At 37.8% G+C, this 23,817-nt stretch overlaps 1 protein-coding gene across 2 annotated transcripts in view; it reads left to right on the top strand.

Moving 5' to 3' along the window:
* arl9 (ADP-ribosylation factor-like 9) overlaps positions 1 to 23,817 on the top strand; it is a 266,590-nt gene that overhangs the window by 89,146 nt on the left and 153,627 nt on the right. The window lies entirely within an intron of this gene.

Genomic DNA, 23,817 nt, shown 5'->3' with positions numbered 1-23,817 from the left:
TCAGGAGTTCCGACAGAACCCGAAAATGGCAGAAAATGCACATTTTTGAAAAACTTTTTTTCGCTAAAATTTCGTAAGGGGGGACCCTTATGCAAAAATCCAAAAAAATGTATTTACTTCGGCAGCACAATACAGGTGCTGCAGCTGTAGGATATGTTTCAAAATGTCGTCAGGAGTCCCGACAGAACCCGAAAATGGCAGAAAATCTATTTTTTGGGGGAAAAATCTTCGCTAAAAAAAGGTATTAAAATTTTTAAAAAACGGATTTCCTTCAGAAACACAATACTGGTGCTGTAGTTGTAGGAGATGTCTCAAAACGTCATCAGGAGTTCCGACAGAACCCGAAAATGGCAGAAAATGCACATTTTTGAAAAACTTTTTTTCGCTAAAATTTCGTAAGGGGGGACCCTTATGCAAAAATCCAAAAAAATGTATTTACTTCGGCAGCACAATACAGGTGTTGCAGCTGTAGGAAATGTTTCAAAATGTCGTCAGGAGTCCCGACAGAACCCGGAAATGGCAGAAAATGCATATTTTGGGGGAAAAATCTTTGCTAAAAAAGGTATTAAAATTTTTAAAAAACGGATTTGCTTCAGAAACACAATACTGGTGCTGTAGTTGTAGGAGATGTCTCAAAACGTCATCAGGAGTCCCGACAGAACCCGAAAATGGCAGAAAATGCATATTTTTGAAAAACTTTTTTCGCTAAAATTTCGTAAGGGGGGACCCTTATGCAAAAATCCAAAAAAATGTATTTACTTCAGCAGCACAATACAGGTGCTGCAGCTGTAGGATATGTTTCAAAATGTCGTCAGGAGTCCCGACAGAACCCGAAAATGGCAGAAAATGCATTTTTTGGGGAAAAATCTTCGCTAAAAAAAGGTATTAAAATTTTAAAAAACGGATTTGCTTCAGAAACACAATACTGGTGCTGTAGTTGTAGGAGATGTCTCAAAACGTCATCAGGAGTTCCGACAGAACCCGAAAATGGCAGAAAATGCACATTTTTGAAAAACTTTTTTTCGCTAAAATTTCGTAAGGGGGGACCCTTATGCAAAAATCCAAAAAAATGTATTTACTTCGGCAGCACAATACAGGTGCTGCAGCTGTAGGATATGTTTCAAAATGTCGTCAGGAGTCCCGACAGAACCCGAAAATGGCAGAAAATCTATTTTTTTGGGGAAAAATCTTCGCTAAAAAAAGGTATTAAAATTTTTAAAAAACGGATTTCCTTCAGAAACACAATACTGGTGCTGTAGTTGTAGGAGATGTCTCAAAACGTCATCAGGAGTTCCGACAGAACCCGAAAATGGCAGAAAATGCACATTTTTGAAAAACTTTTTTTCGCTAAAATTTCGTAAGGGGGGACCCTTATGCAAAAATCCAAAAAAATGTATTTACTTCGGCAGCACAATACAGGTGCTGCAGCTGTAGGAAATGTTTCAAAATGTCGTCAGGAGTCCCGACAGAACCCGAAAATGGCAGAAAATGCATTTTTTGGGGGAAAGATCTTCGCTAAAAAAAGGTATTAACATTTTTAAAAAACGGATTTGCTTCAGAAACACAATACTGGTGCTGTAGTTGTAGGAGATGTCTCAAAACGTCATCAGGAGTTCCGACAGAACCCGAAAATGGCAGAAAATGCACATTTTTGAAAAACTTTTTTTCGCTAAAATTTCGTAAGGGGGGACCCTTATGCAAAAATCCAAAAAAATGTATTTACTTCGGCAGCACAATACAGGTGCTGCAGCTGTAGGAAATGTTTCAAAATGTCGTCAGGAGTCCCGACAGAACCCGAAAATGGCAGAAAATGCATTTTTTTGGGGAAAAATCTTCGCTAAAAAAAGGTATTAAAATTTTAAAAAAACGGATTTGCTTCAGAAACACAATTCTGGTGCTGTAGTTGTAGGAGATGTCTCAAAACGTCATCAGGAGTTCCGACAGAACCCGAAAATGGCAGAAAATGCACATTTTTGAAAAACTTTTTTTCGCTAAAATTTCGTAAGGGGGGACCCTTATGCAAAAATCCAAAAAAATGTATTTACTTCGGCAGCACAATACAGGTGCTGCAGCTGTAGGATATGTTTCAAAATGTCGTCAGGAGTCCCGACAGAACCCGAAAATGGCAGAAAATCTATTTTTTTGGGGAAAAATCTTCGCTAAAAAAAGGTATTAAAATTTTTAAAAAACGGATTTCCTTCAGAAACACAATACTGGTGCTGTAGTTGTAGGAGATGTCTCAAAACGTCATCAGGAGTTCCGACAGAACCCGAAAATGGCAGAAAATGCACATTTTTGAAAAACTTTTTTTCGCTAAAATTTCGTAAGGGGGGACCCTTATGCAAAAATCCAAAAAAATGTATTTACTTCGGCAGCACAATACAGGTGCTGCAGCTGTAGGATATGTTTCAAAATGTCGTCAGGAGTCCCGACAGAACCCGAAAATGGCAGAAAATCTATTTTTTGGGGAAAAATCTTCGCTAAAAAAAGGTATTAAAATTTTTAAAAAACGGATTTCCTTCAGAAACACAATACTGGTGCTGTAGTTGTAGGAGATGTCTCAAAACGTCATCAGGAGTCCCGACAGAACCCGAAAATGGCAGAAAATGCATATTTTTGAAAAACTTTTTTCGCTAAAATTTCGTAAGGGGGGACCCTTATGCAAAAATCCAAAAAAATTTATTTACTTCAGCAGCACAATACAGGTGCTGCAGCTGTAGGAAATGTTTCAAAATGTCGTCAGGAGTCCCGACAGAACCCGGAAATGGCAGAAAATGCATATTTTGGGGGAAAAATCTTTGCTAAAAAAGGTATTAAAATCTTTAAAAACGGATTTGCTTCAGAAACACAATACTGGTGCTGTAGTTGTAGGAGATGTCTCAAAACGTCATCAGGAGTCCCGACAGAACCCGAAAATGGCAGAAAATGCATATTTTTGAAAAACTTTTTTCGCTAAAATTTCGTAAGGGGGGACCCTTATGCAAAAATCAAAAAAAATTTATTTACTTCAGCAGCACAATACAGGTGCTGCAGCTGTAGGATATGTTTCAAAATGTCGTCAGGAGTCCCGACAGAACCCGAAAATGGCAGAAAATGCATTTTTTGGGGGAAAAATCTTCGCTAAAAAAAGGTATTAAAATTTTTAAAAAACGGATTTGCTTCAGAAACACAATACTGGTGCTGTAGTTGTAGGAGATGTCTCAAAACGTCATCAGGAGTTCCGACAGAACCCGAAAATGGCAGAAAATGCACATTTTTTAAAAACTTTTTTTCGCTAAAATTTTGTAAGGTTGGACCCTTATGCAAAAATCCCCAAAAATGTATTTACTTCAGAAACATAATATTGGTGCTGTAGTTGTAGGAGATGTCTCAAAACTTCATCGGGAGTCTTGACAAAACCTGAAAATGGCAGAAAATACATATTTTTGAAAAACTTTTTTTCGCTAAAATGTCGTAAGGGGGGACCCTTATGCAAAAATCCCAAAAAATGTATTTACTTCGGCAGCACAATACAGGTGTTGCAGCTGTAGGAAATGTTTCAAAATGTCGTCAGGAGTCCTGACAGAACCCGGAAATGGCAGAAAATGCATATTTTTGGGGAAAAATCTTCGCTAAAAAAATGTATTAAAATTTTTAAAAACGGATTTGCTTCAGAAACACAATACTGGTGCTGTAGTTGTAGGAGATGTCTCAAAACGTCATCAGGAGTTCCGACAGAACCCGAAAATGGCAGAAAATGCACATTTTTGAAAAACTTTTTTTCGCTAAAATTTCGTAAGGGGGACCCTTATGCAAAAATCCAAAAAAATGTATTTACTTCGGCAGCACAATACAGGTGCTGCAGCTGTAGGAAATGTTTCAAAATGTCGTCAGGAGTCCCGACAGAACCCGAAAATGGCAGAAAATGCATTTTTTGGGGGAAAGATCTTCGCTAAAAAAAGGTATTAAAATTTTTAAAAAACGGATTTGCTTCAGAAACACAATACTGGTGCTGTAGTTGTAGGAGATGTCTCAAAACGTCATCAGGAGTTCCGACAGAACCCGAAAATGGCAGAAAATGCACATTTTTGAAAAACTTTTTTTCGCTAAAATTTCGTAAGGGGGGACCCTTATGCAAAAATCCAAAAAAATGTATTTACTTCGGCAGCACAATACAGGTGCTGCAGCTGTAGGAAATGTTTCAAAATGTCGTCAGGAGTCCCGACAGAACCCGAAAATGGCAGAAAATGCATTTTTTTGGGGAAAAATCTTCGCTAAAAAAAGGTATTAAAATTTTTAAAAAACGGATTTGCTTCAGAAACACAATTCTGGTGCTGTAGTTGTAGGAGATGTCTCAAAACGTCATCAGGAGTTCCGACAGAACCCGAAAATGGCAGAAAATGCACATTTTTGAAAAACTTTTTTTCGCTAAAATTTCGTAAGGGGGGACCCTTATGCAAAAATCCAAAAAAATGTATTTACTTCGGCAGCACAATACAGGTGCTGCAGCTGTAGGATATGTTTCAAAATGTCGTCAGGAGTCCCGACAGAACCCGAAAATGGCAGAAAATCTATTTTTTTTAAGGAAAAATCTTCGCTAAAAAAAGGTATTAAAATTTTTAAAAAACGGATTTCCTTCAGAAACACAATACTGGTGCTGTAGTTGTAGGAGATGTCTCAAAACGTCATCAGGAGTTCCGACAGAACCCGAAAATGGCAGAAAATGCACATTTTTGAAAAACTTTTTTCGCTAAAATTTCGTAAGGGGGGACCCTTATGCAAAAATCCCTAAAAATGTATTTACTTCGGCAGCACAATACAGGTGCTGCAGCTGTAGGAAATGTTTCAAAATGTCGTCAGGAGTCCCGACAGAACCCGAAAATGGCAGAAAATGCATTTTTTGGGGAAAGATCTTCGCTAAAAAAAGGTATTAAAATTTTAAAAAAAACGGATTTGCTTCAGAAACACAATACTGGTGCTGTAGTTGTAGGAGATGTCTCAAAACGTCATCAGGAGTTCCGACAGAACCCGAAAATGGCAGAAAATGCACATTTTGAAAAACTTTTTTTCGCTAAAATTTCGTAAGGGGGGACCCTTATGCAAAAATCCAAAAAAATGTATTTACTTCGGCAGCACAATACAGGTGCTGCAGCTGTAGGAAATGTTTCAAAATGTCGTCAGGAGTCCCGACAGAACCCGAAAATGGCAGAAAATGCATTTTTTTGGGGAAAAATCTTCGCTAAAAAAAGGTATTAAAATTTTTAAAAAACGGATTTGCTTCAGAAACACAATTCTGGTGCTGTAGTTGTAGGAGATGTCTCAAAACGTCATCAGGAGTTCCGACAGAACCCGAAAATGGCAGAAAATGCACATTTTTGAGAAACTTTTTTTCGCTAAAATTTCGTAAGGGGGGACCCTTATGCAAAAATCCAAAAAAATGTATTTACTTCGGCAGCACAATACAGGTGCTGCAGCTGTAGGATATGTTTCAAAATGTCGTCAGGAGTCCCGACAGAACCCGAAAATGGCAGAAAATCTATTTTTTTGGGGAAAAATCTTCGCTAAAAAAAGGTATTAAAATTTTTAAAAAACGGATTTCCTTCAGAAACACAATACTGGTGCTGTAGTTGTAGGAGATGTCTCAAAACGTCATCAGGAGTTCCGACAGAACCCGAAAATGGCAGAAAATGCACATTTTTGAAAAACTTTTTTTCGCCAAAATTTCGTAAGGGGGACCCTTATGCAAAAATCCAAAAAAATGTATTTACTTCGGCAGCACAATACAGGTGTTGCAGCTGTAGGAAATGTTTCAAAATGTCGTCAGGAGTCCCGACAGAACCCGGAAATGGCAGAAAATGCATATTTTGGGGAAAAATCTTTGCTAAAAAAGGTATTAAAATTTTAAAAAACGGATTTGCTTCAGAAACACAATACTGGTGCTGTAGTTGTAGGAGATGTCTCAAAACGTCATCAGGAGTCCCGACAGAACCCGAAAATGGCAGAAAATGCATATTTTTGAAAAAGTTTTTTCGCTAAAATTTCGTAAGGGGGGACCCTTATGCAAAAATCCAAAAAAATTTATTTACTTCAGCAGTACAATACAGGTGCTGCAGCTGTAGGAAATGTTTCAAAATGTCGTCAGGAGTCCCGACAGAACCCGAAAATGGCAGAAAATGCATTTTTTGGGGGAAAAATCTTCGCTAAAAAAAGGTATTAAAATTTTTAAAAAACGGATTTGCTTCAGAAACACAATACTGGTGCTGTAGTTGTAGGAGATGTCTCAAAACGTCATCAGGAGTTCCGACAGAACCCGAAAATGGCAGAAAATGCACATTTTTTAAAAACTTTTTTTCGCTAAAATTTTGTAAGGTTGGACCCTTATGCAAAAATCCCAAAAAATGTATTTACTTCAGAAACATAATATTGGTGCTGTAGTTGTAGGAGATGTCTCAAAACTTCATCGGAGTCTTGACAAAACCTGAAAATGGCAGAAAATGCATATTTTTGAAAAACTTTTTTTCGCTAAAATGTCGTAAGGGGGGACCCTTATGCAAAAATCCCAAAAAATGTATTTACTTCGGCAGCACAATACAGGTGTTGCAGCTGTAGGAAATTTTTCAAAATGTCGTCAGGAGTCCCGACAGAACCCGGAAATGGCAGAAAATGCATATTTTGGGGGAAAAATCTTTGCTAAAAAAGGTATTAAAATTTTTAAAAAACGGATTTGCTTCAGAAACACAATACTGGTGCTGTAGTTGTAGGAGATGTCTCAAAACGTCATGAGTCCCGACAGAACCCGAAAATGGCAGAAAATGCATATTTTTGAAAAACTTTTTTCGCTAAAATTTCGTAAGGGGGGACCCTTATGCAAAAATCCAAAAAAATGTATTTACTTCAGCAGCACAATACAGGTGCTGCAGCTGTAGGATATGTTTCAAAATGTCGTCAGGAGTCCCGACAGAACCCGAAAATGGCAGAAAATCTATTTTTTTGGGGAAAAATCTTTGCTAAAAAAGGTATTAAAATTTTTAAAAAACGGATTTGCTTCAGAAACACAATACTGGTGCTGTAGTTGTAGGAGATGTCTCAAAACGTCATCAGGAGTTCCGACAGAACCCGAAAATGGCAGAAAATGCACATTTTTGAAAAACTTTTTTTCGCTAAAATTTCGTAAGGGGGGACCCTTATGCAAAAATCCAAAAAAATTTATTTACTTCGGCAGCACAATACAGGTGCTGCAGCTGTAGGAAATGTTTCAAAATGTCGTCAGGAGTCCCGACAGAACCCGAAAATGGCAGAAAATGCATTTTTTTGGGGAAAAATCTTCGCTAAAAAAAGGTATTAAAATTTTTAAAAAACGGATTTGCTTCAGAAACACAATTCTGGTGCTGTAGTTGTAGGAGATGTCTCAAAACGTCATCAGGAGTTCCGACAGAACCCGAAAATGGCAGAAAATGCACATTTTTGAAAAACTTTTTTTCGCTAAAATTTCGTAAGGGGGGACCCTTATGCAAAAATCCAAAAAAATGTATTTACTTCGGCAGCACAATACAGGTGCTGCAGCTGTAGGATATGTTTCAAAATGTCGTCAGGAGTCCCGACAGAACCCGAAAATGGCAGAAAATCTATTTTTTTGGGGAAAAATCTTCGCTAAAAAAAGGTATTAAAATTTTTAAAAAACGGATTTCCTTCAGAAACACAATACTGGTGCTGTAGTTGTAGGAGATGTCTCAAAACGTCATCAGGAGTTCCGACAGAACCCGAAAATGGCAGAAAATGCACATTTTTGAAAAACTTTTTTTCGCTAAAATTTCGTAAGGGGGGACCCTTATGCAAAAATCCAAAAAAATGTATTTACTTCGGCAGCACAATACAGGTGCTGCAGCTGTAGGAAATGTTTCAAAATGTCGTCAGGAGTCCCGACAGAACCCGAAAATGGCAGAAAATGCATTTTTTTGGGGAAAAATCTTCGCTAAAAAAAGGTATTAAAATTTTTAAAAAACGGATTTGCTTCAGAAACACAATACTGGTGCTGTAGTTGTAGGAGATGTCTCAAAACGTCATCAGGAGTCCCGACAGAACCCGAAAATGGCAGAAAATGCATATTTTTGAAAAACTTTTTTTCGCTAAAATTTCGTAAGGGGGGACCCTTATGCAAAAATCCCAAAAAATGTATTTACTTCGGCAGCACAATACAGGTGCTGCAGCTGTAGGAAATGTTTCAAAATGTCGTCAGGAGTCCCGACAGAACCCGAAAATGGCAGAAAATGCATTTTTTGGGGGAAAGATCTTCGCTAAAAAAAGGTATTAAAATTTAAAAAAAACGGATTTGCTTCAGAAACACAATACTGGTGCTGTAGTTGTAGGAGATGTCTCAAAACGTCATCAGGAGTTCCGACAGAACCCGAAAATGGCAGAAAATGCACATTTTTGAAAAACTTTTTTTCGCTAAAATTTCGTAAGGGGGGACCCTTATGCAAAAATCCAAAAAAATGTATTTACTTCGGCAGCACAATACAGGTGCTGCAGCTGTAGGAAATGTTTCAAAATGTCGTCAGGAGTCCCGACAGAACCCGAAAATGGCAGAAAATCTATTTTTTTGGGAAAAATCTTCGCTAAAAAAAGGTATTAAAATTTTTAAAAAACGGATTTCCTTCAGAAACACAATACTGGTGCTGTAGTTGTAGGAGATGTCTCAAAACGTCATCAGGAGTTCCGACAGAACCCGAAAATGGCAGAAAATGCACATTTTTGAAAAACTTTTTTTCGCTAAAATTTCGTAAGGGGGGACCCTTATGCAAAAATCCAAAAAAATGTATTTACTTCGGCAGCACAATACAGGTGCTGCAGCTGTAGGAAATGTTTCAAAATGTCGTCAGGAGTCCCGACAGAACCCGAAAATGGCAGAAAATGCATTTTTTTGGGGAAAAATCTTCGCTAAAAAAAGGTATTAAAATTTTTAAAAAACGGATTTGCTTCAGAAACACAATTCTGGTGCTGTAGTTGTAGGAGATGTCTCAAAACGTCATCAGGAGTTCCGACAGAACCCGAAAATGGCAGAAAATGCACATTTTTGAAAAACTTTTTTTCGCTAAAATTTCGTAAGGGGGGACCCTTATGCAAAAATCCAAAAAAATGTATTTACTTCGGCAGCACAATACAGGTGCTGCAGCTGTAGGAAATGTTTCAAAATGTCGTCAGGAGTCCCGACAGAACCCGAAAATGGCAGAAAATGCATTTTTTGGGGGAAAAATCTTCGCTAAAAAAAGGTATTAAAATTTTTAAAAAACGGATTTGCTTCAGAAACACAATTCTGGTGCTGTAGTTGTAGGAGAGGTCTCAAAACGTCATCAGGAGTTCCGACAGAACCCGAAAATGGCAGAAAATGCACATTTTTGAAAAACTTTTTTTCGCTAAAATTTCGTAAGGGGGGACCCTTATGCAAAAATCCAAAAAAATGTATTTACTTCGGCAGCACAATACAGGTGCTGCAGCTGTAGGATATGTTTCAAAATGTCGTCAGGAGTCCCGACAGAACCCGAAAATGGCAGAAAATGCATTTTTTGGGGGAAAAATCTTCGCTAAAAAAAGGTATTAAAATTTTTAAAAAACGGATTTGCTTCAGAAACACAATTCTGGTGCTGTAGTTGTAGGAGAGGTCTCAAAACGTCATCAGGAGTTCCGACAGAACCCGAAAATGGCAGAAAATGCACATTTTTGAAAAACTTTTTTTCGCTAAAATTTCGTAAGGGGGGACCCTTATGCAAAAATCCAAAAAAATGTATTTACTTCGGCAGCACAATACAGGTGCTGCAGCTGTAGGAAATGTTTCAAAATGTCGTCAGGAGTCCCGACAGAACCCGAAAATGGCAGAAAATGCATTTTTTTGGGGAAAAATCTTCGCTAAAAAAAGGTATTAAAATTTTTAAAAAACGGATTTGCTTCAGAAACACAATTCTGGTGCTGTAGTTGTAGGAGATGTCTCAAAACGTCATCAGGAGTTCCGACAGAACCCGAAAATGGCAGAAAATGCACATTTTTGAAAAACTTTTTTTCGCTAAAATTTCGTAAGGGGGGACCCTTATGCAAAAATCCAAAAAAATGTATTTACTTCGGCAGCACAATACAGGTGCTGCAGCTGTAGGAAATGTTTCAAAATGTCGTCAGGAGTCCCGACAGAACCCGAAAATGGCAGAAAATGCATTTTTTGGGGGAAAGATCTTCGCTAAAAAAAGGTATTAAAATTTTAAAAAAACGGATTTGCTTCAGAAACACAATACTGGTGCTGTAGTTGTAGGAGATGTCTCAAAACGTCATCAGGAGTTCCGACAGAACCCGAAAATGGCAGAAAATGCACATTTTTGAAAAACTTTTTTTCGCTAAAATTTCGTAAGGGGGGACCCTTATGCAAAAATCCAAAAAAATGTATTTACTTCGGCAGCACAATACAGGTGCTGCAGCTGTAGGAAATGTTTCAAAATGTCGTCAGGAGTCCCGACAGAACCCGAAAATGGCAGAAAATGCATTTTTTTGGGGAAAAATCTTCGCTAAAAAAAGGTATTAAAATTTTTAAAAAACGGATTTGCTTCAGAAACACAATTCTGGTGCTGTAGTTGTAGGAGATGTCTCAAAACGTCATCAGGAGTTCCGACAGAACCCGAAAATGGCAGAAAATGCACATTTTTGAAAAACTTTTTTTCGCTAAAATTTCGTAAGGGGGGACCCTTATGCAAAAATCCAAAAAAATGTATTTACTTCGGCAGCACAATACAGGTGCTGCAGCTGTAGGAAATGTTTCAAAATGTCGTCAGGAGTCCCGACAGAACCCGAAAATGGCAGAAAATGCATTTTTTGGGGGAAAGATCTTCGCTAAAAAAAGGTATTAAAATTTTTAAAAAACGGATTTGCTTCAGAAACACAATACTGGTGCTGTAGTTGTAGGAGATGTCTCAAAACGTCATCAGGAGTTCCGACAGAACCCGAAAATGGCAGAAAATGCACATTTTTGAAAAACTTTTTTTCGCTAAAATTTCGTAAGGGGGGACCCTTATGCAAAAATCAAAAAAAATGTATTTACTTCGGCAGCACAATACAGGTGCTGCAGCTGTAGGAAATGTTTCAAAATGTCGTCAGGAGTCCCGACAGAACCCGAAAATGGCAGAAAATGCATTTTTTGGGGGAAAAATCTTCGCTAAAAAAAGGTATTAAAATTTTTAAAAAACGGATTTGCTTCAGAAACACAATTCTGGTGCTGTAGTTGTAGGAGATGTCTCAAAACGTCATCAGGAGTTCCGACAGAACCCGAAAATGGCAGAAAATGCACATTTTTGAAAAACTTTTTTTCGCTAAAATTTCGTAAGGGTGGACCCTTATGCAAAAATCCAAAAAAATGTATTTACTTCGGCAGCACAATACAGGTGCTGCAGCTGTAGGAAATGTTTCAAAATGTCGTCAGGAGTCCCGACAGAACCCGAAAATGGCAGAAAATGCATTTTTTGGGGGAAAAATCTTCGCTAAAAAAAGGTATTAAAATTTTTAAAAAACGGATTTGCTTCAGAAACACAATTCTGGTGCTGTAGTTGTAGGAGATGTCTCAAAACGTCATCAGGAGTTCCGACAGAACCCGAAAATGGCAGAAAATGCACATTTTTGAAAAACTTTTTTTCGCTAAAATTTCGTAAGGGGGGACCCTTATGCAAAAATCCAAAAAAATGTATTTACTTCGGCAGCACAATACAGGTGCTGCAGCTGTAGGAAATGTTTCAAAATGTCGCCAGGAGTCCCGACAGAACCCGAAAATGGCAGAAAAGGCATTTTTTGGGGGAAAGATCTTCGCTAAAAAAAGGTATTAAAATTCAAAAAAAACGGATTTGCTTCAGAAACACAATACTGGTGCTGTAGTTGTAGGAGATGTCTCAAAACGTCATCAGGAGTTCCGACAGAACCCGAAAATGGCAGAAAATGCACATTTTTGAAAAACTTTTTTTCGCTAAAATTTCGTAAGGGGGGACCCTTATGCAAAAATCCAAAAAAATGTATTTACTTCGGCAGCACAATACAGGTGCTGCAGCTGTAGGAAATGTTTCAAAATGTCGTCAGGAGTCCCGACAGAACCCGAAAATGGCAGAAAATGCATTTTTTGGGGGAAAGATCTTCGCTAAAAAAAGGTATTAAAATTTTAAAAAAACGGATTTGCTTCAGAAACACAATACTGGTGCTGTAGTTGTAGGAGATGTCTCAAAACGTCATCAGGAGTTCCGACAGAACCCGAAAATGGCAGAAAATGCACATTTTTGAAAAACTTTTTTTCGCTAAAATTTCGTAAGGGGGGACCCTTATGCAAAAATCCAAAAAAATGTATTTACTTCGGCAGCACAATACAGGTGCTGCAGCTGTAGGAAATGTTTCAAAATGTCGTCAGGAGTCCCGACAGAACCCGAAAATGGCAGAAAATGCATTTTTTGGGGGAAAAATCTTCGCTAAAAAAAGGTATTAAAATTTTTAAAAAACGGATTTGCTTCAGAAACACAATTCTGGTGCTGTAGTTGTAGGAGATGTCTCAAAACGTCATCAGGAGTTCCGACAGAACCCGAAAATGGCAGAAAATGCACATTTTTGAAAAACTTTTTTTCGCTAAAATTTCGTAAGGGGGGACCCTTATGCAAAAATCCAAAAAAATGTATTTACTTCGGCAGCACAATACAGGTGCTGCAGCTGTAGGAAATGTTTCAAAATGTCGTCAGGAGTCCCGACAGAACCCGAAAATGGCAGAAAATGCATTTTTTGGGGGAAAGATCTTCGCTAAAAAAAGGTATTAAAATTTTAAAAAAACGGATTTGCTTCAGAAACACAATACTGGTGCTGTAGTTGTAGGAGATGTCTCAAAACGTCATCAGGAGTTCCGACAGAACCCGAAAATGGCAGAAATGCACATTTTTGAAAAACTTTTTTTCGCTAAAATTTCGTAAGGGGGGACCCTTATGCAAAAATCCAAAAAAATGTATTTACTTCGGCAGCACAATACAGGTGCTGCAGCTGTAGGAAATGTTTCAAAATGTCGTCAGGAGTCCCGACAGAACCCGAAAATGGCAGAAAATGCATTTTTTGGGGGAAAGATCTTCGCTAAAAAAAGGTATTAAAATTTTAAAAAAACGGATTTGCTTCAGAAACACAATTCTGGTGCTGTAGTTGTAGGAGATGTCTCAAAACGTCATCAGGAGTTCCGACAGAACCCGAAAATGGCAGAAAATGCACATTTTTGAAAAACTTTTTTTCGCTAAAATTTCGTAAGGGGGGACCCTTATGCAAAAATCCAAAAAAATGTATTTACTTCGGCAGCACAATACAGGTGCTGCAGCTGTAGGAAATGTTTCAAAATGTCGTCAGGAGTCCCGACAGAACCCGAAAATGGCAGAAAATGCATTTTTTTGGGGAAAAATCTTCGCTAAAAAAAGGTATTAAAATTTTTAAAAAACGGATTTGCTTCAGAAACACAATTCTGGTGCTGTAGTTGTAGGAGATGTCTCAAAACGTCATCAGGAGTTCCGACAGAACCCGAAAATGGCAGAAAATGCACATTTTTGAAAAACTTTTTTTCGCTAAAATTTCGTAAGGGGGGACCCTTATGCAAAAATCCAAAAAAATGTATTTACTTCGGCAGCACAATACAGGTGCTGCAGCTGTAGGATATGTTTCAAAATGTCGTCAGGAGTCCCGACAGAACCCGAAAATGGCAGAAAATCTATTTTTTTGGGGAAAAATCTTCGCTAAAAAAAGGTATTAAAATTTTTAAAAAACGGATTTCCTTCAGAAACACAATACTGGTGCTGTAGTTGTAGGAGATGTCTCAAAACGTCATCAGGAGTTCCGACAGAACCCGAAAATGGCAGAAAATGCACATTTTTGAAAAACTTTTTTTCGCTAAAATTTCGTAAGGGGGGACCCTTATGAAAAAATCCAAAAAAATGTATTTACTTCGGCAGCACAATACAGGTGCTGCAGCTGTAGGATATGTTTCAAAATGTCGTCAGGAGTCCCGACAGAACCCGAAAATGGCAGAAAATCTATTTTTTGGGGGAAAAATCTTCGCTAAAAAAAGGTATTAAAATTTTTAAAAAACGGATTTCCTTCAGAAACACAATACTGGTGCTGTAGTTGTAGGAGATGTCTCAAAACGTCATCAGGAGTTCCGACAGAACCCGAAAATGGCAGAAAATGCACATTTTTGAAAAACTTTTTTTCGCTAAAATTTCGTAAGGGGGGACCCTTATGCAAAAATCCAAAAAAATGTATTTACTTCGGCAGCACAATACAGGTGCTGCAGCTGTAGGAAATGTTTCAAAATGTCGTCAGGAGTCCCGACAGAACCCGGAAATGGCAGAAAATGCATATTTTGGGGGAAAAATCTTTGCTAAAAAAGGTATTAAAATTTTTAAAAAACGGATTTGCTTCAGAAACACAATACTGGTGCTGTAGTTGTAGGAGATGTCTCAAAACGTCATCAGGAGTCCCGACAGAACCCGAAAATGGCAGAAAATGCATATTTTTGAAAAACTTTTTTCGCTAAAATTTCGTAAGGGGGGACCCTTATGCAAAAATCCAAAAAAATTTATTTACTTCAGCAGCACAATACAGGTGCTGCAGCTGTAGGATATGTTTCAAAATGTCGTCAGGAGTCCCGACAGAACCCGAAAATGGCAGAAAATGCATTTTTGGGGGGAAAAATCTTCGCTAAAAAAAGGTATTAAAATTTTTAAAAAACGGATTTGCTTCAGAAACACAATACTGGTGCTGTAGTTGTAGGAGATGTCTCAAAACGTCATCAGGAGTTCCGACAGAACCCGAAAATGGCAGAAAATGCACATTTTTGAAAAACTTTTTTTCGCTAAAATTTCGTAAGGGGGGACCCTTATGCAAAAATCCAAAAAAATGTATTTACTTCGGCAGCACAATACAGGTGCTGCAGCTGTAGGAAATGTTTCAAAATGTCGTCAGGAGTCCCGACAGAACCCGAAAATGGCAGAAAATGCATTTTTTTGGGGAAAAATCTTCGCTAAAAAAAGGTATTAAAATTTTAAAAAAACGGATTTGCTTCAGAAACACAATTCTGGTGCTGTAGTTGTAGGAGATGTCTCAAAACGTCATCAGGAGTTCCGACAGAACCCGAAAATGGCAGAAAATGCACATTTTTGAAAAACTTTTTTTCGCTAAAATTTCGTAAGGGGGGACCCTTATGCAAAAATCCAAAAAAATGTATTTACTTCGGCAGCACAATACAGGTGCTGCAGCTGTAGGAAATGTTTCAAAATGGCGTCAGGAGTCCCGACAGAACCCGAAAATGGCAGAAAATGCATTTTTTTGGGGAAAAATCTTCGCTAAAAAAAGGTATTAAAATTTTTAAAAAACGGATTTGCTTCAGAAACACAATTCTGGTGCTGTAGTTGTAGGAGATGTCTCAAAACGTCATCAGGAGTTCCGACAGAACCCGAAAATGGCAGAAAATGCACATTTTTGAAAAACTTTTTTTCGCTAAAATTTCGTAAGGGGGGACCCTTATGCAAAAATCCAAAAAAATGTATTTACTTCGGCAGCACAATACAGGTGCTGCAGCTGTAGGATATGTTTCAAAATGTCGTCAGGAGTCCCGACAGAACCCGAAAATGGCAGAAAATCTATTTTTTTGGGGAAAAATCTTCGCTAAAAAAAGGTATTAAAATTTTTAAAAAAACGATTTCCTTCAGAAACACAATACTGGTGCTGTAGTTGTAGGAGATGTCTCAAAACGTCATCAGGAGTTCCGACAGAACCCGAAAATGGCAGAAAATGCACATTTTTGAAAAACTTTTTTTCGCTAAAATTTCGTAAGGGGGGACCATTATGCAAAAATCCAAAAAAATGTATTTACTTCGGCAGCACAATACAGGTGCTGCAGCTGTAGGAAATGTTTCAAAATGTCGTCAGGAGTCCCGACAGAACCCGAAAATGGCAGAAAATGCATTTTTTGGGGGAAAGATCTTCGCTAAAAAAAGGTATTAAAATTTTAAAAAAACGGATTTGCTTCAGAAACACAATACTGGTGCTGTAGTTGTAGGAGATGTCTCAAAACGTCATCAGGAGTTCCGACAGAACCCGAAAATGGCAGAAAATGCACATTTTTGAAAAACTTTTTTTCGCTAAAATTTTGTAAGGGGGGACCCTTATGCAAAAATCCAAAAAAATGTATTTACTTCGGCAGCACAATACAGGTGCTGCAGCTGTAGGAAATGTTTCAAAATGTCGTCAGGAGTCCCGACAGAACCCGAAAATGGCAGAAAATGCATTTTTTTGGGGAAAAATCTTCGCTAAAAAAAGGTATTAAAATTTTTAAAAAACCGATTTCCTTCAGAAACACAATACTGGTGCTGTAGTTGTAGGAGATGTCTCAAAACGTCATCAGGAGTTCCGACAGAACCCGAAAATGGCAGAAAATGCACATTTTTGAAAAACTTTTTTTCGCTAAAATTTCGTAAGGGGGGACCATTATGCAAAAATCCAAAAAAATGTATTTACTTCGGCAGCACAATACAGGTGCTGCAGCTGTAGGAAATGTTTCAAAATGTCGTCAGGAGTCCCGACAGAACCCGAAAATGGCAGAAAATCTATTTTTTTGGGGAAAAATCTTCGCTAAAAAAAGGTATTAAAATTTTTAAAAAAACGATTTCCTTCAGAAACACAATACTGGTGCTGTAGTTGTAGGAGATGTCTCAAAACGTCATCAGGAGTTCCGACAGAACCCGAAAATGGCAGAAAATGCACATTTTTGAAAAACTTTTTTTCGCTAAAATTTCGTAAGGGGGGACCATTATGCAAAAATCCAAAAAAATGTATTTACTTCGGCAGCACAATACAGGTGCTGCAGCTGTAGGAAATGTTTCAAAATGTCGTCAGGAGTCCCGACAGAACCCGAAAATGGCAGAAAATGCATTTTTTGGGGGAAAGATCTTCGCTAAAAAAAGGTATTAAAATTTTAAAAAAACGGATTTGCTTCAGAAACACAATACTGGTGCTGTAGTTGTAGGAGATGTCTCAAAACGTCATCAGGAGTTCCGACAGAACCCGAAAATGGCAGAAAATGCACATTTTTGAAAAACTTTTTTTCGCTAAAATTTTGTAAGGGGGGACCCTTATGCAAAAATCCAAAAAAATGTATTTACTTCGGCAGCACAATACAGGTGCTGCAGCTGTAGGAAATGTTTCAAAATGTCGTCAGGAGTCCCGACAGAACCCGAAAATGGCAGAAAATGCATTTTTTTGGGGAAAAATCTTCGCTAAAAAAAGGTATTAAAATTTTTAAAAAACCGATTTCCTTCAGAAACACAATACTGGTGCTGTAGTTGTAGGAGATGTCTCAAAACGTCATCAGGAGTTCCGACAGAACCCGAAAATGGCAGAAAATGCACATTTTTGAAAAACTTTTTTTCGCTAAAATTTCGTAAGGGGGGACCATTATGCAAAAATCCAAAAAAATGTATTTACTTCGGCAGCACAATACAGGTGCTGCAGCTGTAGGAAATGTTTCAAAATGTCGTCAGGAGTCCCGACAGAACCCGAAAATGGCAGAAAATGCATTTTTTGGGGGAAAGATCTTCGCTAAAAAAAGGTATTAAAATTTTAAAAAAACGGATTTGCTTCAGAAACACAATACTGGTGCTGTAGTTGTAGGAGATGTCTCAAAACGTCATCAGGAGTTCCGACAGAACCCGAAAATGGCAGAAAATGCACATTTTTGAAAAACTTTTTTTCGCTAAAATTTTGTAAGGGGGGACCCTTATGCAAAAATCCAAAAAAATGTATTTACTTCGGCAGCACAATACAGGTGCTGCAGCTGTAGGAAATGTTTCAAAATGTCGTCAGGAGTCCCGACAGAACCCGAAAATGGCAGAAAATGCATTTTTTGGGGGAAAAATCTTCGCTAAAAAAAGGTATTAAAATTTTTAAAAAACGGATTTGCTTCAGAAACACAATTCTGGTGCTGTAGTTGTAGGAGATGTCTCAAAACGTCATCAGGAGTTCCGACAGAACCCGAAAATGGCAGAAAATGCACATTTTTGAAAAACTTTTTTTCGCTAAAATTTCGTAAGGGGGGACCCTTATGCAAGAATCCAAAAAAATGTATTTACTTCGGCAGCACAATACAGGTGCTGCAGCTGTAGGATATGTTTCAAAATGTCGTCAGGAGTCCCGACAGAACCCGAAAATGGCAGAAAATCTATTTTTTTGGGGAAAAATCTTCGCTAAAAAAAGGTATTAAAATTTTTAAAAAACGGATTTCCTTCAGAAACACAATACTGGTGCTGTAGTTGTAGGAGATGTCTCAAAACGTCATCAGGAGTTCCGACAGAACCCGAAAATGGCAGAAAATGCACATTTTTGAAAAACTTTTTTTCGCTAAAATTTCGTAAGGGGGGACCCTTATGCAAGAATCCAAAAAAATGTATTTACTTCGGCAGCACAATACAGGTGCTGCAGCTGTAGGATATGTTTCAAAATGTCGTCAGGAGTCCCGACAGAACCCGAAAATGGCAGAAAATCTATTTTTTTGGGGAAAAATCTTCGCTAAAAAAAGGTATTAAAATTTTTAAAAAACGGATTTCCTTCAGAAACACAATACTGGTGCTGTAGTTGTAGGAGATGTCTCAAAACGTCATCAGGAGTTCCGACAGAACCCGAAAATGGCAGAAAATGCACATTTTTGAAAAACTTTTTTTCGCTAAAATTTCGTAAGGGGGGACCCTTATGCAAAAATCCAAAAAAATGTATTTACTTCGGCAGCACAATACAGGTGCTGCAGCTGTAGGATATGTTTCAAAATGTCGTCAGGAGTCCCGACAGAACCCGAAAATGGCAGAAAATCTATTTTTTTGGGGAAAAATCTTCGCTAAAAAAAGGTATTAAAATTTTTAAAAAACGGATTTCCTTCAGAAACACAATACTGGTGCTGTAGTTGTAGGAGATGTCTCAAAACGTCATCAGGAGTTCCGACAGAACCCGAAAATGGCAGAAAATGCACATTTTTGAAAAACTTTTTTTCGCTAAAATTTCGTAAGGGGGGACCATTATGCAAAAATCCAAAAAAATGTATTTACTTCGGCAGCACAATACAGGTGCTGCAGCTGTAGGAAATGTTTCAAAATGTCGTCAGGAGTCCCGACAGAACCCGAAAATGGCAGAAAATGCATTTTTTGGGGGAAAGATCTTCGCTAAAAAAAGGTATTAAAATTTTAAAAAAACGGATTTGCTTCAGAAACACAATACTGGTGCTGTAGTTGTAGGAGATGTCTCAAAACGTCATCAGGAGTTCCGACAGAACCCGAAAATGGCAGAAAATGCACATTTTTGAAAAACTTTTTTTCGCTAAAATTTTGTAAGGGGGGACCCTTATGCAAAAATCCAAAAAAATGTATTTACTTCGGCAGCACAATACAGGTGCTGCAGCTGTAGGAAATGTTTCAAAATGTCGTCAGGAGTCCCGACAGAACCCGAAAATGGCAGAAAATGCATTTTTTTGGGGAAAAATCTTCGCTAAAAAAAGGTATTAAAATTTTTAAAAAACGGATTTGCTTCAGAAACACAATACTGGTGCTGTAGTTGTAGGAGATGTCTCAAAACGTCATCAGGAGTCCCGACAGAACCCGAAAATGGCAGAAAATGCATATTTTTGAAAAACTTTTTTTCGCTAAAATTTCGTAAGGGGGGACCCTTATGCAAAAATCCCAAAAAATTTATTTACTTCAGCAGCACAATACAGGTGCTGCAGCTGTAGGATATGTTTCAAAATGTCGTCAGGAGTCCCGACAGAACCCGAAAATGGCAGAAAATGCATTTTTTGGGGGAAAAATCTTCGCTAAAAAAAGGTATTAAAATTTTTAAAAAACGGATTTGCTTCAGAAACACAATACTGGTGCTGTAGTTGTAGGAGATGTCTCAAAACGTCATCAGGAGTTCCGACAGAACCCGAAAATGGCAGAAAATGCACATTTTTTAAAAACTTTTTTTCGCTAAAATTTTGTAAGGTTGGACCCTTATGCAAAAATCCCCAAAAATGTATTTACTTCAGAAACATAATATTGGTGCTGTAGTTGTAGGAGATGTCTCAAAACTTCATCGGGAGTCTTGACAAAACCTGAAAATGGCAGAAAATACATATTTTTGAAAAACTTTTTTTCGCTAAAATGTCGTAAGGGGGGACCCTTATGCAAAAATCCCAAAAAATGTATTTACTTCGGCAGCACAATACAGGTGTTGCAGCTGTAGGAAATGTTTCAAAATGTCGTCAGGAGTCCTGACAGAACCCGGAAATGGCAGAAAATGCATATTTTTGGGGAAAAATCTTCGCTAAAAAAATGTATTAAAATTTTTAAAAAACGGATTTGCTTCAGAAACACAATACTGGTGCTGTAGTTGTAGGAGATGTCTCAAAACGTCATCAGGAGTTCCGACAGAACCCGAAAATGGCAGAAAATGCACATTTTTGAAAAACTTTTTTTCGCTAAAATTTCGTAAGGGGGACCCTTATGCAAAAATCCAAAAAAATGTATTTACTTCGGCAGCACAATACAGGTGCTGCAGCTGTAGGAAATGTTTCAAAATGTCGTCAGGAGTCCCGACAGAACCCGAAAATGGCAGAAAATGCATTTTTTGGGGGAAAGATCTTCGTTAAAAAAAGGTATTAAAATTTTAAAAAAACGGATTTGCTTCAGAAACACAATACTGGTGCTGTAGTTGTAGGAGATGTCTCAAAACGTCATCAGGAGTTCCGACAGAACCCGAAAATGGCAGAAAATGCACATTTTTGAAAAACTTTTTTTCGCTAAAATTTCGTAAGGGGGGACCCTTATGCAAAAATCCAAAAAATGTATTTACTTCGGCAGCACAATACAGGTGCTGCAGCTGTAGGAAATGTTTCAAAATGTCGTCAGGAGTCCCGACAGAACCCGAAAATGGCAGAAAATGCATTTTTTTGGGGAAAAATCTTCGCTAAAAAAAGGTATTAAAATTTTTAAAAAACGGATTTGCTTCAGAAACACAATTCTGGTGCTGTAGTTGTAGGAGATGTCTCAAAACGTCATCAGGAGTTCCGACAGAACCCGAAAATGGCAGAAAATGCACATTTTTGAAAAACTTTTTTTCGCTAAAATTTCGTAAGGGGGGACCCTTATGCAAAAATCCAAAAAAATGTATTTACTTCGGCAGCACAATACAGGTGCTGCAGCTGTAGGATATGTTTCAAAATGTCGTCAGGAGTCCCGACAGAACCCGAAAATGGCAGAAAATCTATTTTTTTGGGGAAAAATCTTCGCTAAAAAAAGGTATTAAAATTTTAAAAAAACGGATTTCCTTCAGAAACACAATACTGGTGCTGTAGTTGTAGGAGATGTCTCAAAACGTCATCAGGAGTTCCGACAGAACCCGAAAATGGCAGAAAATGCACATTTTTGAAAAACTTTTTTTCGCTAAAATTTCGTAAGGGGGGACCCTTATGCAAAAATCCAAAAAAATGTATTTACTTCGGCAGCACAATACAGGTGTTGCAGCTGTAGGAAATGTTTCAAAATGTCGTCAGGAGTCCCGACAGAACCCGGAAATGGCAGAAAATGCATATTTTGGGGGAAAAATCTTTGCTAAAAAAGGTATTAAAATTTTTAAAAAACGGATTTGCTTCAGAAACACAATACTGGTGCTGTAGTTGTAGGAGATGTCTCAAAACGTCATCAGGAGTCCCGACAGAACCCGAAAATGGCAGAAAATGCATATTTTTGAAAAACTTTTTTCGCTAAAATTTCGTAAGGGGGGACCCTTATGCAAAAATCCAAAAAAATGTATTTACTTCAGCAGCACAATACAGGTGCTGCAGCTGTAGGATATGTTTCAAAATGTCGTCAGGAGTCCCGACAGAACCCGAAAATGGCAGAAAATGCACTTTTTGGGGGAAAAATCTTCGCTAAAAAAAGGTATTAAAATTTTTTAAAAACGGATTTGCTTCAGAAACACAATACTGGTGCTGTAGTTGTAGGAGATGTCTCAAAACGTCATCAGGAGTTCCGACAGAACCCGAAAATGGCAGAAAATGCACATTTTTTAAAAACTTTTTTTCGCTAAAATTTTGTAAGGTTGGACCCTTATGCAAAAATCCCAAAAAATGTATTTACTTCAGAAACATAATATTGGTGCTGTAGTTGTAGGAGATGTCTCAAAACTTCATCGGGAGTCTTGACAAAACCTGAAAATGGCAGAAAATGCATATTTTTGAAAAACTTTTTTTCGCTAAAATGTCGTAAGGGGGGACCCTTATGCAAAAATCCCAAAAAATGTATTTACTTCGGCAGCACAATACAGGTGTTGCAGCTGTAGGAAATGTTTCAAAATGTCGTCAGGAGTCCTGACAGAACCCGGAAATGGCAGAAAATGCATATTTTTGGGGAAAAATCTTCGCTAAAAAAAGGTATTAAAATTTTTAAAAAACGGATTTGCTTCAGAAACACAATACTGGTGCTGTAGTTGTAGGAGATGTCTCAAAACGTCATCATGAGTTCCGACAGAACCCGAAAATGGCAGAAAATGCACATTTTTGAAAAACTTTTTTTCGCTAAAATTTCGTAAGGGGGACCCTTATGCAAAAATCCAAAAAAATGTATTTACTTCGGCAGCACAATACAGGTGCTGCAGCTGTAGGAAATGTTTCAAAATGTCGTCAGGAGTCCCGACAGAACCCGAAAATGGCAGAAAATGCATTTTTTGGGGGAAAGATCTTCGCTAAAAAAAGGTATTAAAATTTTAAAAAAACGGATTTGCTTCAGAAACACAATACTGGTGCTGTAGTTGTAGGAGATGTCTCAAAACGTCATCAGGAGTTCCGACAGAACCCGAAAATGGCAGAAAATGCACATTTTTTAAAAACTTTTTTTCGCTAAAATTTTGTAAGGTTGGACCCTTATGCAAAAATCCCCAAAAATGTATTTACTTCAGAAACATAATATTGGTGCTGTAGTTGTAGGAGATGTCTCAAAACTTCATCGGGAGTCTTGACAAAACCTGAAAATGGCAGAAAATACATATTTTTGAAAAACTTTTTTTCGCTAAAATGTCGTAAGGGGGGACCCTTATGCAAAAATCCCAAAAAATGTATTTACTTCGGCAGCACAATACAGGTGTTGCAGCTGTAGGAAATGTTTCAAAATGTCGTCAGGAGTCCTGACAGAACCCGGAAATGGCAGAAAATGCATATTTTTGGGGAAAAATCTTCGCTAAAAAAATGTATTAAAATTTTTAAAAAACGGATTTGCTTCAGAAACACAATACTGGTGCTGTAGTTGTAGGAGATGTCTCAAAACGTCATCAGGAGTTCCGACAGAACCCGAAAATGGCAGAAAATGCACATTTTTGAAAAACTTTTTTTCGCTAAAATTTCGTAGGGGGGACCCTTATGCAAAAATCCAAAAAAATGTATTTACTTCGGCAGCACAATACAGGTGCTGCAGCTGTAGGAAATGTTTCAAAATGTCGTCAGGAGTCCCGACAGAACCCGAAAATGGCAGAAAATGCATTTTTTGGGGGAAAGATCTTCGTTAAAAAAAGGTATTAAAATTTTAAAAAAACGGATTTGCTTCAGAAACACAATACTGGTGCTGTAGTTGTAGGAGATGTCTCAAAACGTCATCAGGAGTTCCGACAGAACCCGAAAATGGCAGAAAATGCACATTTTTGAAAAACTTTTTTTCGCTAAAATTTCGTAAGGGGGGACCCTTATGCAAAAATCCAAAAAAATGTATTTACTTCGGCAGCACAATACAGGTGCTGCAG

The sequence above is a fragment of the Nerophis ophidion genome, linkage group LG29, assembly GCF_033978795.1.
Source record: "Nerophis ophidion isolate RoL-2023_Sa linkage group LG29, RoL_Noph_v1.0, whole genome shotgun sequence".
NCBI classification, from domain to species: Eukaryota; Metazoa; Chordata; class Actinopteri; order Syngnathiformes; family Syngnathidae; genus Nerophis; species Nerophis ophidion.
Note: the sequence above shows the minus strand (reverse complement) of the source record. Positions and strands in the feature narration are given on the sequence as shown.